Source organism: Protopterus annectens, chromosome 1.part0 (assembly GCF_019279795.1).
Source record: "Protopterus annectens isolate FY-2018-M chromosome 1.part0, PAN1.0, whole genome shotgun sequence".
NCBI lineage: Eukaryota > Metazoa > Chordata > Ceratodontiformes > Protopteridae > Protopterus > Protopterus annectens.
This window is the reverse complement of record NC_056725.1, coordinates 159,450,252-159,466,505: the sequence shown is the minus strand read 5'-3', so window position 1 is coordinate 159,466,505 and position 16,254 is coordinate 159,450,252. Positions and strand designations below refer to the sequence as shown.

At 41.7% G+C, this 16,254-nt stretch overlaps 1 protein-coding gene across 1 annotated transcript in view; it reads left to right on the top strand.

Annotated features, from left to right (window-relative positions):
• LOC122787719 (WD repeat-containing protein 62-like) overlaps window positions 1-16,254 on the top strand; it is a 1,689,893-nt gene that overhangs the window by 499,309 nt on the left and 1,174,330 nt on the right. The window lies entirely within an intron of this gene.

Below are 16,254 nucleotides of genomic sequence, written 5' to 3'. Positions count from 1 at the left end.
CTGTTTGGATGGCTCATCACTACTGTCTAAAAGCAACTCTAGTCTGCCTTTAAGTTATTCCCCTTGTCAAAAAAGTAATGGTTAATGCTCCAGCTTCTTTGTAGTATTTCCTTGTTTTCATACTGTGTCATAAGCAATTTAGAGTGGTCTGAAAAAGAAATTTGGTATATGTACAAACTCTCAAGATATACATGCTCCTCCTCTTGCTAACCATGATTTTATCTTTTGTTGAATATTGTTAATATCAAAGTCAAAGAAAACTTCGTCATTCAGAACTACACAGCAGTGTAGCTGAACGAAATTACAATGCTTCGTTCTCAATGCAGGAAACAGTTGCACATATAGACGGAGAAAAATTAATAAAATGTCACAGTAGAAATTTAATAAGTAGAAATTAGTAAGTAAAGTAGGACAGCAGTGACCCACACCCATCCCAGAACAGGAGACAAGGAAGACACGGAACAATATGAAGGTAATATCGTCAAAGTAAAATTCAAAAAGAAGCAGCATATCAATGAACAGACTGAATTACTGCACAGTTTGTATATTGCACTTAACAGTCCTTCAGTCTGGTAGGTGAGCTATCTTAGTATAGCACTTAGTTATTTCAGATCCATAAAATAAGCCCCTTGATAGGCTAGTTATGTAACGGACGTCATGGTAAGTTCAACAGTCTAATGGAGAGTGGAAAGAAACTGTTTTTTAGTCTGGTGGTCTTGAAGTGCAGGCTTATGTATCTTCTACCTGAGGACAGGTGAGTGTACAGACCATTGGCAAGATGCATTGCATCGCTGGAAGTCTTTTTGGCCCTGTTGATGCACCAGCATTTGTGTAAATCTTCTAGAGGTCTAAGGGAGGTGCCAGTGTTTTTTTCTGCCCACCTTACAACTCTCTTGAGAGCCTTCCGATCCTGATTGTTACAGCTTCCATACCAGACTGCAATGCTTTTGGTCAGGACACTTTCAATGGTGCCCCTGTAAAAGGTCTGATGTATGGAGCTTGGTAATTTTGCCTTCCTAAGTTTCCTTAGAAAGTGCAAGTGTTCCTGAGCTTTTTGACTGTGCTGGATACATGGACTGACCAGGATAAGTTATCTGTGATATGAACACCCAAGAACTTTGTACTGCTGACCATTTCCACTGTTACCCCTTTCATCGCTAGAGGTTTGTGTGATACTTGAGATCTTCTGAAATCAACAATCGACTCCTTTGTCTTGCTGACATTCAGTGCTAGATTGTTGCTGTCACACCAGACCAGTAGTTGATCAATCTCATTCCTGTAGGCCCCCTCCTCTCCGTCTTTGACCAGGCCTGTAACAGTGGTGTCGTCCGTGAATTTGGTGATCCGGTTCGTCTCATGTCTGGCCATGCAGTCATGTGTCAGCAGAGTGAAAAGGAGAGGGCTTAAGACACACCCCTGTGGTACTCCTGTGTTCAGGATGATATTTCCGGAGCTGTTGTCTCCCACACAAACCTTTTGAGGACTTTCAGTAAGGAAACTCAAAATCCAGTTGCATAAAAGAGTCTATGCCCAGTTGAAGTAGCTTCGATATCAGATTCTGAGGGATGACAGTGTTAAAGGCAGAACTGAAATCAATGAATAGCAGTTTTTACCTTCTAAGTGGTTCATTGTTTCATGGAGTGCTAGGGAGATGCCATCCCTTGTACTGTGGTTTGTCCTGTATGTGAATTGCAGTGTGTCCAGCATCACCGGTAAGATTGAGACTATATGATCTTTGACCAGCCTCTCCAGGCACTACATTACCATTGAGGTTAAAGCAACTGGTCGGTAGTCATTCAGAGTTGTTGGCTGTAGTTTCTTGGGTAGAGGAATGATGGTCATCTCCTTCAAGCATTTCAGAACACTGGCTAGATGGAGTGAGATGTTGAACATGCCAGTGAATACTGGAGCCAGTTCCGTCGCACATTCCCTTAGTATCCTGCCCATGATGTTGTCAGGGCCAACTGCTTTTCTTGGGTTGACACGTTTTTAGGGTTCTGATGACATCAATTGTATTGAAGCTCAGCACCGCTGTATCCTTGTCTTCAGGGATTCTGCATGCTTTTGTTGTCAGCATCAAACCTGCTGAAGAATTTGTTCAGTTGGTTCAGAAACTTGATGCTATCATCACATGAAGCTGATGAAGGCTTGTAGTTGGCGATGGTTTGAATCCTTTCCATCGTTGATTTGGTATCCTTTTGATCCCTGAAGTGGCTTTGGATTTTTCTGCCATAGGATCTTTTCACCTGTTTGATACCTTTATTCAGTTTGTCTCTGGCCACACTTAAAGCTTCCATATCTTGGGATTTGAAAGCTGCATTTCTTACTTTCAAGAGCTCGTGCACCTCACTAGTTATCCAAGGTTTTTGATTTCCCCATATGGTGATGAGTTTGGTGTTTGTTACATCTTCCACACACTTAGAAATGTAAACTGTGACCAACTCAGTGTATGTGTCCAAATCAATTCTCACAGTAGCCCCTCTAAACACTGACCACTCTGTACAGTCGAAGCAGTCTTGTAGAGCTGAGATTGCTCCCTCAGGCCAGATCCTTATTTGTTTTTTTCTAGCCGGTGTACTGGTTTTTAGTATGGATTTATAAGCTGGAACCAGCATGATGGCTAGGCGGTCATAGCTCCCTAGATGTGGATAAGGTTTTGCTTTATATTTAATATCTTTTGCATACCTGACATCCCCACTAATGTATATTTATAATGTTATTCTAATGCAGATACCCTATGAGTTGTAGGTCCAGTATGCGTCTCACTAATGTGGAGGACTGTTCAGTCTCCTACTCAATTCATCATGTTCTATAACCCACTGTTAACATTTTAGCTATACTTTAGTTAGCAGTTCTGTGTGGGATACACAAGGTTTGCAACTGTGCATGGCACTCCCGCTAACTCCCCTCTTACTAATACAAATCTACCCTTGCTATCCATTTGTACTCCCAGCAGCTCAAAAGCCATATTTCTTTGTATCAGCCTGCAGTGCCCTTTGGCTTCACAATGGATATGATGAAATCCATAATAATTTATACCCAAGGTTCCCTAGATGTCCTTCATGGATGCATCTGCAGTCATAACAACTGGGTTGTCCTGTCGTCAGGCAGCCCTTCGGTCGGCCGGATTCCAAAGTCTGGGTCCGGCTTCGGCTGATGTCGCACTTCACCCGACGTCATCTCTGCTGGTCTTCGGGTATAAAGGCATCAGCCGACGCCATTTTCCCCAGTCTTTCTTGCCGCGTGGCGCCCGAAGCAGAAGCTGTTCGCAAGTGCCGGTCGGTCAGATCCAGAGATTACTACTACCGAATACTACTTCAAGCTAAGTACCCCGTTGGGGACTCTTTCTTGCCTCAGCCGATGTCAGAAAAAGTCAATAACTGTTTAACTTGTGGGAAACAAATACCTCATAAAGATTTCCACTCTTACTGTTTGCCTTGTTTAGGCCCAGACCACGACGTAGCAGCCTGTTCGGCCTGTGCTTCCTTCAACCGACGAACGCTTAGGCGTCGGTCGGAGTTTGCTGAACAGTTTTTCGGCTCAGATTTTGCGTACATTATGCCGTCGGATCCTCCGACTACCCAAATTGTTAAAAAACGCAAAGAAAAAGACCAACACTCGCGGTCCGCGGTTTCGGCCGAAACCACGGTTAAGCAAACCGCGAGTGTCTTGGTTTCGGCCGAAACCGAGAAAACTGATCAAAATACAGCCGAATCAATGCCTACTACTGAGGTTTCTGCCACTTTACTTGAAACAGCCTCAGAAATTATACCTACATCTGTGGTTACTAGTGACTTATCAGACACCATCCCTTTGGATGTTTCTACCCCAGCACGTGGTGCTGCTAGGCCTCCTGCAGCCATGTCTATTAAGGCCTTTGCCAGGGCTAAAGCAGCCAAATCTACTACATCAGTGCCTGTTAAACCCCCCTCAACCAGGCCCACTTCTAGTTCACAAATGCTTACTCTGGCACAAGATTTAATATCCTTAATTAGGGGATCTCAATCTCACACAGACAGGGCCTCTCAACCCCCAGAAAAGAGACCTAGAGCAGAGCCCCCCGAGCCTGTCTCCTCTGATGATTCTGCGGATGACTCAGATATTACAGACCAGCCAGAGGCTCCTTTCTCCAATTATGAAGACTCCGATGCTGAAGAATCCATTCCAGCTGCCTCTCCACCAGAGGAATTCTCCTTTGGGAAACCTTACATGCCATGAGAGAACAATTCCAATGGCAACAACAGGATTTCTCAGATTCCAGAAAAGACTTAGGACTTTTCTGCACTTACCACAACATAGGCCCTTAGCTATACCTCCTGTCCTTTCTGTTGTGGACGATGCATTTAATGATGTCTGCACTGCACCTGATTCCTTACCTCCAGCCCCTGCCAAACCAGATAGATTTTACAGGGTGCCAGACACTCATCACCACCTATACAAGGCCCCACTGGCAGACCCCAAAACCATATCCCAGGGGCCTAAGGCAGTAGTCTCGACCACAGCAAAAATCCTATTCCTTCTGAAAGGGAATCCAGGTCTTTAGACAGATGGGGCAAAAAGTTTACACCTCTGCTACTCTCTCAGCTAGAGCTTTAAACTGTCAGTTTCACATGATACAATACCAAGAGTTTATGCTTGATCAGTTAACTAAAAAGCTATCCTCTGATGACTCTATAGATAAGAAATATGTATTAGAAATGGTAAATAACATACAACAGGTTAGTAACCATTCTTTAAAATGTGGCTATGATGCACTGGAGGCTTCATTTAGATCAGCCATGACTGGCACAGTGATAAGAAGACATGCATGGTTGAAGGAACAGGCCTTACCGGATCATGTTAAAGCTAAGTTATTAGATGCTCCTATGGATAAGGCCAGTTTGTTTGGTACACCTGCCCAGCAGGAAAATGGAAGAAAAGGCAAAATCTGTACAAACGGTGAAAGATTTCTTACAGGTTCAGCCCCCAAGGTTTAGCAGGAACTGGCCTGCCAAAAATTGGTCCTTTCCTGACTCCACAAGATCCCAAAGGGGCAGGAATAGACGTTCCAGAGGCAGAAATCAATCCAGAGGGGGTGCCTACAGAGGACGACAGTGGCAAGGTAATAACAGAGGCACAGACACAGCCACTACCACTGCAACAGGACAATCACAATGACTTGACTCTAACTCCGCCTACCAGGGAACAAATAGCAGCACCATTAGGCGGAAAATTAGCCTTATTTTCGAAAAATTGGCACTATGTCACAAAAGACAAGTGGATTTTACAAACCATAGACCAAGGTTACCGGTTCCACTTCCACACTTTACCAGTCAAAAGAGGAATGCCAAACCTGCCTCCAAATCAAAAAATAGAAGCTCTACAGCAGATAATGCAATTAACAAAGATGAGAGCTGTGGAAAGAGTACCAATAACAGAACAAGGCAAAGGATTCTACTCCAGACTATTCTTAGTTCCAAGAAAAGAAAAAACTTGGAGACCTATTCTCGACCTGTCCATCTTAAACACATACATCATTGTCCCAAAATTCAAAATGCTGACCCTACAGCAACTTCTTCCCATGCTGGGCAAGGAGTGTTGGCTGGTAACTCTAGATCTCAAGGAGGCATACCTGCACGTCCCCATTCGACCAAATTGCAGAAGATACCTCAGATTTCTTGCAGGATCAGAGCATTATCAATTCTCAGCATTGCCCTTTGGCTTATCTACTGCGCCCAGAGTATTCACAAAATGCCTGGCATCAGTAATCGCCCACTGCAGACTACAGGGAATCCAAATTTATCCATACCTGGACGACTGCCTGCTACAAGCGGACAACAAAAGCAAGCTGACAACAGATTTGCAAAGGGTCATTTACTTGCTACAAGCCCTGGGATACACAGTCAATTTTCAAAAGTCAAGACTGATACCATCCCAAACAAGGACATTCTTGGGCGGGAATTGGACACAGTAAAACAAATGGCATTCCTAACTGCAGAAAAACAAAAAGAACTCCCTCTTTACTTCTTGGCACTAACAAAACAGAACAAGCTAACAGCAAGAAAAGTTCTGCAGGCCTTGGGCTTCATGGCATCATGCATAATCTTGGTCCCACATGCCAGACTGCATATGAGAAAACTACAGTGGTACCTAAAGAATTTATGGTCCCAACACAGGCACAGCCTAGAAGCAGAAATACCACTAATCCCATGCCTAAAACAGGAGTTCCTATGGTGGGCTCAAGCATGCCAGACAAATCCAGGCCTACCCTTTCACAACCTTCGAGCAAGCCAAACCATCACAACAGACGCCTCAGACCTAGGATGGGGGGCTCACATGCTGGACAAATGTGTACAGGGATTGTGGACTCAGGACCAGCTACACCTGCACATCAACCTAAAAGAAATGCTGGCAGTAAAACTGGCAATCCAAAAATTCAGCCCATTTCTCAAAGAAGGCCATTTGATGATAAGGACAGACAACACCACAGTCATGTGGTACATCAACAAACAGGGAGGCACTCATTCATACCCCCTATGCAGAATGACTTTGGACCTTTGGAACCTGGCACTCCGCTACAACATCCAGTTACAGGCAATGTTTGTACCTGGAAAGGAGAACACTCTAGCAGACATATTAAGCAGAACCACCTCGGATGCTCACGAATGGATGCTACACCCGGACATCTTCAAGACCATCACAAAGAAATGGGGAATGCCACAGACAGATCTATTCGCTTCCCCTCTCAATCACCAGCTCAAAAAATTCTGCACAAGGACATTCCACCCGCTTGCATGGAAGGTGGATTCGCTCTCCTTCAGCTGGAAAGGTCTGACAGCATATGCATTCCCACCTCTTCCCTTGATACACAAGGTATTACTAAAAATCAAGGAGGAACGTCCAAGGATAATCCTGATAGCTCCGAACTGGCCAAGACAACACTGGTACCCATTGCTGAGGAGCATGTCTCGGGACAAAATGTGGGCAATACCCCTGATGCCTTTGATGTTAACTCAGAACAACTACAGCATCATGCATCCAAACCTAAAAACCTTGCAACTGACTGCATGGAACATCACATAGCAGCAACTAATCCAGATCTTTCCCAAAGGGTTAAAGACATTATCCTTGAAGCCTGCAGACCTTCAACAAGAAGAAACTATGCAGGAAAATGGAAAAGGTTTGTCATTTGGAGTGCTGAAAGAGGAAAAGACGTGTCAAATATAGATATTGCTAACATTCTGGAGTATTTGGCAGAGCTTCTACATACAGGCCTGTCCTATTCCTCCATCAAGATACATGCATCAGCTATTTCAGCAGAATACAGCTTTGATCCACCGGTCTTTTCACATCCTCTACTCAGGCAGTTCCTCAGAGGGATCAAGAATGTAAAACCTCCTAGGAAACCACCACTGCCAGCTTGGGACTTGAACTTTGTGCTAGAAAAGTTGACACTCCCGCCTTTTGAACCAGCAGCAACAGCAGACCTACAGCATCTATCATGGAAAACTGCTTTCCTACTGGCAATAACCTCAGCAAGGAGGGTTTCTGAACTTCAGGCCCTAATGACAGTACAACCCTTCCTAATCTTCCACCAAGATAGTGTCCATGAGAACTAATCCTACATTTATGCCTAAGGTGGTATCCAGAGTGTCTTTAAACCAGGCAATCCACCTACCTACCTTCTTCCCCAACCCACAAAACAGAGGGGAAAGAATGCTGCATACCTTGGATGTACATAGACAGCTACGCTACTACCTGGACAGAACCAAAAGTAACAGAAAAACTGACCAGCTTTTTGTAGCCTATGCAACAGGAAGAGAAGGAAAAGCAATTTCCAAACAGACAATCTCAAAATGGATAGGAAATTGCATACGATTCTGTTACTCCTTCCATGGAAAACCAATTCCACAGAACATAAGACCTCATTCCACAAGGGCAACAGCCACTACCACAGCCTTCTTACGAGGAGTGGCAACCTAGGACATTATTGAGGTGGCTACTTGGACCTCCGTGCATACATTTGCCAAGCATTATAATTTACCTCTGTATTCCAGATCCCGAGCAGGGTTTGCCACTGCTGTACTGCAAGGGATCCTTACCACACCATAATTTCTTCATCCTCCTCCCCTAGTTGGCTATGGTATTCTACCCAGTTGTTATGACTGCAGATGCATCCATGAAGGACATAGTACAGTTTTGTACCTACCATAAATGTAGATGTCCGAACTGGATAGCATCTGCAGTCAGGATTACCTCCCTCCTTCCCTCTGTGGTACTCCTAGGTATTTACCCCTAATAGCTAGCTGGTGGGGGGAGTCTCTTATGGTGTATTTGTTTGTATATATGTACATACATGCTTATTTCTTGTGTTTGCCTTCTATCCTTTTGGAAACATTGGCATTTATCCAAAATTTAGCCTTCCAAGAGGGCAACTGGCATCTGGGGCAAGAAACACTGAGGAAAATGGCGTCGGCTGATGCCTTTATACCCGAAGACCAGCAGAGATGACGTCGGGTGAAGTGCGACATAAGCCGGACCCAGACTTTGGAATCCGGCCGACCGAAGGGCTGCCTGACGACAGGACAACCCAGTTGTTATGACTGCAGATGCTATCCAGTTCGGACATCTACATTTATGGTAGGTACAAAACTGTACTTTTTAATTCCTCACTTTCATTTGAAGGCATTTCTTAAAGTAGTACAAATACAGTCCAAATGTTCCTGATATAGTCAAATACCTTGGATCTTTTTACAGGATTTGATAAACCATTAACATTCCTTGATAAGACTGCCAACCTTGCTTACTATACAGCAAATTGTTGTTACAATACCCTCCTCTCTGGCTTGAACCCTTAACTTTTGTTTATGCATGCTGCAAGCTAAGTGCCACATTCAAAAGCAAGTATGACATTGTATAAATGTCTACTACATCTTTTGTCAACACTTCACAAAGGACATCTTGTGCATCGTAAACTGTTTACAACTTTCTGTAAACACACACATAACATACTTTGGGTTAATGGTAATAACATTCCACAATAATTTGTATAAACTGTCAAAAATTGCAGCATATTTCACATATTCTGTAGTGCACTTCAAAGTTTTAAGTGTTCCACCCTCTTCGTTATTAAGCCTCTTACAACCTTTGCATTTTACATTTATTTCATATGTTCACAGCTACACCAAAAAGTGCTTTTAATTGTTAAAGTCGGCTGAAATAAAAATAATGATTTAAGCTTATTTTCAGTCCAGTCTCATTCTGTTCATTTACATATCCTCAGGTCAGTGAACCAAGTAATTTTTCTGCTTGCTTAAACAGGAAGGTGGAGACAACAGTTCCCTTCTCTTACAGGAAGTAACTGTTAACAGAGACTGACTTGGATTATTGAATTTTAAAGGGGAGACACTACAGCAGACCCACATATTTACATCTGGTATGCTGCATGCTAAAATCATGCACACTGCTTTGCTTTGTACAGAGGGAAAATGGTGCATATTATGAAATCAATGAGACCCCAGTACCTAGGATATCCAGTTCTTTAAAAGTTGAGCACAGAGATTTGGTAGAACAAATATTGTATTAATATTTATTTCAGATAAATGACAATATTCCAGTCTTCCAGCCATCTAAAAAAAATCCAAGAAATGCATGCAGCATTTAGGTCAGCCTTTGTTTACAGAATAACTTGGTAATAACAAGAACTTTGCCTATTACTCCTTAATTAACAGAATAACTCTGTCATAACAAGAACTGTGGTGGTGGTGCTGCGGTAGCATTGTCATTTCACAGTAAGACGTCCAATTCGATTCTCAGCTAGAGCGTCTTCTGTTTGGAGACATGCATGAATGGGTGTACCTTCGTTGAAGGTTGTGGGTCAGGGCTAGCAACTCGGCACGTAAAAATCTACTGCCAATCATTAGCGGACCGGAGTTCCGCTGTGGCGACCCCTAACCGGGAAAAGCCGAAAGACACAAACAAAACTCTGTCATAACAAGAACTTTGCCTATTACTACTTAATTAACAGAATAACCTGGTAATAACAAGAACTGTGCCTATTACGACTTAATTTACAGAGCAACTCTGTAATAGCAAGAACTTTCGCTATTACTACTTAATTTACAGAATAACATGGTAATAAGAACTTTGCCTATTACTACTTTCTGTACAGAATAACTGGGTAATAACAAGAACTTTGTCTATTACTACTTCCTAATTTACTGTGAAAACTGCTTCTGCCTTTTAAACATCCCTCTCTTAAAGATCAGTAAAATGTCTTTTTTTTTTTTCCTTCTCAGTTGCTCTGATGTTTGAAACTCTTCCGATACAATACTTGCCATCTTCATGCCATCTCCTCCCGCTTGAAGCGGTAAATGGAGTTTAGCCTTTGCATCTTCAGAGTAAAATATAAATAATTGCTGTCCCAAGAAGGTTCACTCTAAAGCAGACTGGTTTTGGCAATTTAATAGATGCTCTCTTTTGCCTTTTTTCCAGCTTAAGTAATCATGATGCTACTACCGTTTCTGTTCCTTTCCTTTGTTTCTTGGAGCATGCAGTTTCAGAATCCTTTAAATTCATAGGTGTAGAAACCAAGAAAGTATCTAGAAACTTCACTAGGAGTGTCTGTGGAAGAAAAAGATATCAGCTGTCTCAACTCCACTGTTGATTTCTCAGCATACCAGTTCATACCAAAAACATTTCTTGAGCTCCACACAACCACCCCCCCCCCTCCACCTTTTCAGGAATACTTGCAAGCTGTCGATTTTTATGCCCGTTTGTTTTCCAGATCCACAAGTTTAGCTTCTAGAAGTTCTAATATTGTTTCTAAGGTGGTGGTTCTGTTTTTTACCTTCAAATCCACCAGCTGATCAAAATGAGAACTGGAGTTTGCTTCCAGTTCTGCCATTGCCTTGGCTGGCCCATTAATTGAGTCTGATAAATTAATACTAATATTGTGCATTTCTGACATTCTCAAATTTCTTGTATTCCAGTGTAACAATCATCTTTTTAGTTTACAAAAATTCTCCCTTTTAGTATCAAAATAGTTTTCTTTACCCTGGGATTTAGCTAGACATCATTGGAGCTCCAAACTGCTGAAGTCAGTTTTTTTTTTCATTTCATCGTATTAAACCACAATACCACTTGAGCCACAGATATGAACCTGTATGGACAGTTTCATTCTTGCAACAGTAATTTATAGTTTTATTCTCGGTAAGAGAGGGAGCCCTGCTTAAACACTCCACACACATTCCCTGCCCTGACAGAAAATCCATCAAGAAACTCGCTTTCATCATCCCTTTCAGATGGGCTATGATATTCTAGAATGTTGCCATGCAGCACAAATATAAACCTCTAAGCCTTTGGCAGACCAGCTGAATAGATCCATCCTTGATCCCCGACAATTGAAATTGTCAGAATACAGAAGATCTAAGAATTCAAAGTGGAGGGGAGTACTGGAGCTGCACTTTTTCACTTTTTTGCTCATTAGCCCATTCAGTGGATTGTACTCCAGGTACCCATGCAGAAAGCTATGGGCAGAAAATATCTTTTCAGGCAGCTGGAAAAAAGGGAAACCTGTATGCATCCCTTACTCTTGGACGTCATTCCAACAGCAAGATGAGACAAGAGCAAGCATTGTCTGAGTAGTTCTCTGTTGGCCTTAAGCAACCCTTGTCGTCATGTTTATATATTTAAACACAGAGGAAATACTTAACCTTTCCAACTCTGTGCCTGCTACTAATTCATCAAGAGGATCCCTTATAAACCCAAACTTAAAAATCCTCAAATTAGTGGATTGGAAGTTAGAGAACTGGTCCTATAGGTTCTCTGTATTTTATGATGGCTGTGTAATATTTCCTAGATTAGCCCCAGTCCAGCATGTCTTGCTGTATTTGGTAGGCTTGCATGTCATAGTGCATCTCTCAGCTGTTTTCAGCTTACTTGCTCTTGGAGACTCTTTTGACCTCAGTCTCCACAGTCCAAAACACATTTACTTGAGGCATAAGGAGAGCAGTGCCACCTCACTGAGACTTTTACTGTGTAGTAAAACAATTACGGTACCTCATATTGACCAGGTTAATATTCCTGTCCTGGAAGACCTTGTTTGGGGATACAGTTTTCTCAGCAATAATTTTAGACCTGCAAATCTTGACATGTGGAACGCTAACAGTTTTCCACAAGAACAGGTTGACAGTTAAAAACAGCTCTGTTTTGATGGCCAAAGTGGTCCTAGAGTTAGTCTTGAAGCAAATCATTCAGCTGCCAGGTTTCTATTCAAAATCTTGACAAAACTGTCAAAACTTCAGTTTGTGTCTTTCGGCTTTTCCCGGTTAGGGGTCGCCACAGCGGAACTCCTGTCCGCTAATGATTGGCAGTTAATTTTTACGTACCAGCTTGCCACGCCTGACGCACAACCTTCAACGAAGGTACGCCCATTCACGCATGGCTCCACGCAGAAGACGCTGTAGCTGAGAAGCGAACCGGACAGCGTCTTACTGTGAGGCGACAATATTACCGTAGCACCACCTCCACGGATACAGTTCATAATTTTTCCCCAGTTCTGTGTGGGTGCGCGACCCTGAAGTTAGATTTAATTTATTGGGGGGGGGGGGGGGTCTTTTGGCAATTGCAGCTATAATCTTTGTCAATACTTATTTCCATTGATGATGAATTTAATTGCTGATGCAGTCATTTGTTTTGCATTTTAAACAATCTCATTGGTAATTATTCATTACAGACTGATATACAGATATTTAAAATATAGTACTGAGCCAGTTCTTCTTTTGGTGAACATAGTGCTACTGCTCAAGCTGCTCGCCATAACAGATGCTTAAATAAAAGGATCACTGCTGAATGGAAGATTCTCTCCCATCAGTCCTTTCACTTCTGCCCACATATTTTCCTGTAGGTCTGAAAACAGACGTGGGGTACAAATATGCTGTAAATCTTATTCTATGTTGCACTTTTGCACTTAACCTATACAACTCAACCTTTCCTTGCCAGTGGGCATCATTGTTAGTGACATGCATCTTCACACACAAAATGACTGAAAGTTATCTGGACTGCTCTTGCATTTTTTTTTTTTTTTTTTTTTTTTTTTTTTTTTTTTTTCTCCTGTATTCCTGAGATTAACTGCACTTTGAGGATATGCAGAGTTCTGACTCTGGTCAAATGGAAGGATACCCACCTGACTGATTTCCACTCATTGAGTAATACTACTGCATTGACCCTGGTATTTAAAATTCTGTTGCTGTGGTAAACGTGCTTTACTGGGATGACTGGCTGCTGGTAGCCTTGACAGAGAACTTGTATTAATGGGCCTTGTTTTGGTCCTCGTGTAATTGCAAGCCTTGTGGGCATTGTCTGCTCACTTTGCAGACATTGTTTTTATTGGGACAAAATCAGATGCTCCTTGGTGCTTGTTTTGCCTTGCCATGTACAGAGGCATTCAGACCATAAACTTGTCAAGTTTTAGACATTCTTGCACATGCCAGACATTGATTTTGTTTGTTTGCTGAAGGTGTGCAAATAGTCTCCTCCCAGGTGTGAAATACTGGAGACTAGAACAGGTAGAGCCTGTATCCCACTTACCCAGATTGCTAACATGTGCTTTAACCTAGTTAACCTCACAGTTCTGTTTGCACACCTGCAGATGAAGGTGCTGCATTAGACAGTGAGTTGCCAGGAGATAACATTTTCATCACAGCCTCTTAGACCTTCAGTTTGTGTCAGGCCTTTGACACTGGGTTATAGAGAGATGGGGAAAGTCTTACAGATTTCAGTGTGGACTTCGAAGATGGTTGTATACGGAGTAACAAGGTTATCATAGGTGGTAAAATTCATTGGCTTACTTGTAGTTACACTGCTTGGAAGCCAGCAAATAAGAAATTCAGAGAAATTAATATCAGCTTGGGGGAAAAGAGATGAGAAAGCTCTAGTTGGGAAGATTCTTGTAGTCAGGTGCTCAACAAAAATCAATTCAGGTTTCAGCTTTAGTACATGAGATGGCTTCTAGTAATTTACAGGAAGAAATAAATCAAATGCACTCTGATGTATTTAGAGTAAGTGATATACTGGAGGAATGCATCAAATCAAATGGCAAAATTCCTAAAAAATAGAAGCTTTTAAATAATATTCAGAACTGATAAAACTGCAAAAAAAAATTGAATTTAAGGATTGTGTGGTGAATATGAATTGAGAGTTATTGGGGAACATAGAAATTACTTCAGAAATAACTAATGAGTGGAACAAAAAGAGAGTGGAGTTTACAAACATGGTAGAATTAAGGTAGTGAGTGAGATGGGAAAGAAGTAACAAGAATTTAGACGAGTTGGCAAATATAACATTTCCGAAGAGGAATTGTACAGAACAAAGAGGAGCAAATGTAGGGCACTAAAGGGAAGATAAGCATGAGCTTAGGAAGGTTGCTGTTAAGCAGCTATTTTATGATGATTCTAGAGTGCAAAAACATTTTCTGCTTTCTGTTACCTACGTTATTATCCTAAGACTTATAGCCAAACTTATGGAGGCAATGACAGGAAAGATAACAAGAGATGCTATAGACATCTTGAACACAGTGGATATAAAAAGTGTATCCACCCCTATTAAAATGCCAGGTTTTTGTGATATAAAAAAATGAGACCACAATAAATAATTTCAAAACTTTTCCCACCTTTAGTGTGACCTATAACCTGTACAAGTCAATTGAAAAACAAACACATCTGTTAGGGGAAAAATAAAAAAATAAAAAAAGTACAAAACACTGGTTGCGTAAGTGTGCACACCCTTAAACTAATACTTTGTTGTGTGTGCACACCCTTAAACTAATACTTCGTTGAAGCACCTTTTGATTTAATTACAGCATTCAGTCTTCTTGGGTACACACCTGCCATCAATTAGATAGACTTTGATTAACCCCAAATAAAGTTCAGCTGTCCTAGTAGGATTTTCCTGACATTTACTCAGTTGCCTGCTACAGCAAAAGCCATGGTTCACAGAAAGCTTACAAAGCATCAAACGGATCTTATTGTTGAAAGTTATCAGTCAGGAGAAGGGTGCAAAATCATTTCCACAGCATTGGATATACCATGGAACACAGTGAAGACGGTCATCAAAAAGTGGAGAAAATATGTGACAACAGTGACATTGCAAAGACTGGACGTCCCTCCAAAGTTGATGAAAAGACTAGACGAAAACTGGTTAGGGAGACTGCCAAGAGACCTACAGCAACACTGAAGGAGCTGCAGGAATTTCTGGCAAGTACTGGTTGTATACTACATGTGACAACAATCTCCTGTATTCTCCATATGTCTGGACTGTGGAGGTAGGGTTGCAAGACGGAAGCCTTTTCTTATGCAGAAAAACATCCAGGCCCAGCTAAAATTTGCAAAACAGTACATCAAGTCTGTCAAAAGCATCTGGGAAAATGTGTTATGATCTGATGAGACCAAGGTTGAACTTTTTGGCCACAATTCCAAAAGGTACATTTGGTGCAAAAACAACACCATCCCCACGGTGAAACATGGTAGTGGCCGTATCATGCTTTGGGGTTGCTCTTCTTCAGCTGGAACTGGGGCTTTAGTCAAGGTGGAGAGAATTATGAACAGTTCCAAATACCAGTCACTTTTGTCCCAAAACCTTCAGGAGTCTGCTAGAAAGCTGAAGATGGCGCAATTTCACCTTTCAGCACGACAATGACCCCAAGCATGCATCCAAATCAACAAAAGAATGGCTTCACCAGAAGAAAATTACAGTTTTGGAATGGCCAAGTCAGAGCCCAGGCCTAAATCCAATAGAAAATCTGTGGTGTGACTTGAAGAGGGCTGTGCCCAAGATATGCCCTCGCAATCTGACAGATTTAGAGCACTTTTGCAAGGAAGAGTGGGTAAATATTGCCAAGTCAAGATGTGCCATGCTAGACTCCTACCCAAGAAGACTGAATGCTGTAATTAAATCAAAAGGTGCTTCAACAAAGTATTAGTTTAAGGGTGTGCACACTTATGCAACCAGCATGTTGTACGTTTTTTTATTTTTTATGTTTTTTCCCCTAACAAATTTGTTTGTTTTTCAATTGAATTGTACAAGTTATATGACACATTAAACGTGGAAAAAGTTTTGACATGATTTACTGTGGTCTCATTTTCTATAGCACAAAAAACTGGCATTTTAACAGAGGTGTGTACACTTTTTATATCCACTGTATATTTCAGAAACTTTATTAAATATGTGTAGAAAGCAAAGGAATGAGGAAACCAAGAAAAGGCACAAATAAATATC